The following is a 1257-nucleotide window of genomic DNA, read 5'->3' as shown; positions in this document are numbered from 1 at the left end:
GTATGACGCTGCAGATGAGCTGAGCTTACGAGAGGATGAAGAAGACGACGACGCCTTCGACGTGAGAAGTAATCGTGAAGAAACCGTGAAGGACTACATCCGAAACTTGAGCTTCGACGCGGCTGAAGAGGACTCGACGCAGTACCTCGAAGTCCGAACCCACGCCTCGCTCGACAAAATCGCCGAGTTCGAAGGAAAGCGCTACCGCTCTGACGCGTCGCTCCAGTGGCTCAAGCGTTTCATCTACGAGATGAAGAGCACCAGGATGCCCCAAAGTGCATGGTGCGAGCCTTTCTCGCTATGCTTGGGACGTGCGGCGAAGAGTTGGTACAGGCAGCTGCCGAAGAAGACTCAGCGACGTTGGAAACTACTCAGCGAGGCGTTCCTGGATTAGTATTGCTCACAGTTCGACCAATCCGCCCGCACTCGTTACTACTCGGCGAGACGTAAAGTCAACGAACCGATCTGCGACTTCCTGATCCGACTCAACGGGTATGCTCGGACAGCCAAGATCCAGTACGAGAAGAGTGGCGCCGACGCAGCTGACCATGTCGAACACTTCTTGCTGCATTGTGGTGATGACGATGTGATGGATTTGATGTACCCCTTGCAGTTGGAAGACATCAGTAAGGTGGAACAGATAATCAATCGTCGGATCCTCGGCGAGAAGCGCAAGAAGCAACGCGACCGACTCGTGATCGCACGAGGCCGAGATGACAAGCGGAAGGATCAGAGCGGCCGAGATGAGAAGCGCAGTCGCAAGGAAGAAAACCGCGACCGCCGAGTCACTGTCGTGGACGCTGACTCCGACGGAGAGGAACTCATCGATCAGAACCCGCCGAGTCCGTACAACTCCGAAGACGAATGGGATGATGAGGACCAGTCCGGAGGCCACGACTCAGCGAAAGACGACGACTACATTGACGCCGGCGTTTCCAATGATAAAGGAAATACACCGGACCGCCGAGAGAACTCGACGGGAGACCAGAAAGGCTCGAACCGAAGCTGGGGAAACTCAGCGAACCGACCTCCGCGACCGTACAACCAACGAGAACAGTCGAATCGTGGAGATGGATCACGCGACAACACCCAACGTGGACCTTGTGCAGTTTGTGGAAGAATGGGGCACTCGGCTCACTACTGTCGACGACGCTGCAAATTCTGCAGACAAGTCCATGAAGGCGGCCAGTGCGAGCTGTTTCGTCAATATGAGAAGCTGGCTGCGTTCGTGAAGAGCTCTGTCGACAAGTCGCAAGT

This window comes from Phytophthora infestans, genomic scaffold (assembly GCF_000142945.1).
Source record: "Phytophthora infestans T30-4 supercont1.141 genomic scaffold, whole genome shotgun sequence".
Classification (NCBI taxonomy): Eukaryota; Oomycota; class Peronosporomycetes; order Peronosporales; family Peronosporaceae; genus Phytophthora; species Phytophthora infestans.
The sequence above is the reverse complement of the archived record's forward strand: the minus strand, read 5'-3'. Positions refer to the sequence as shown.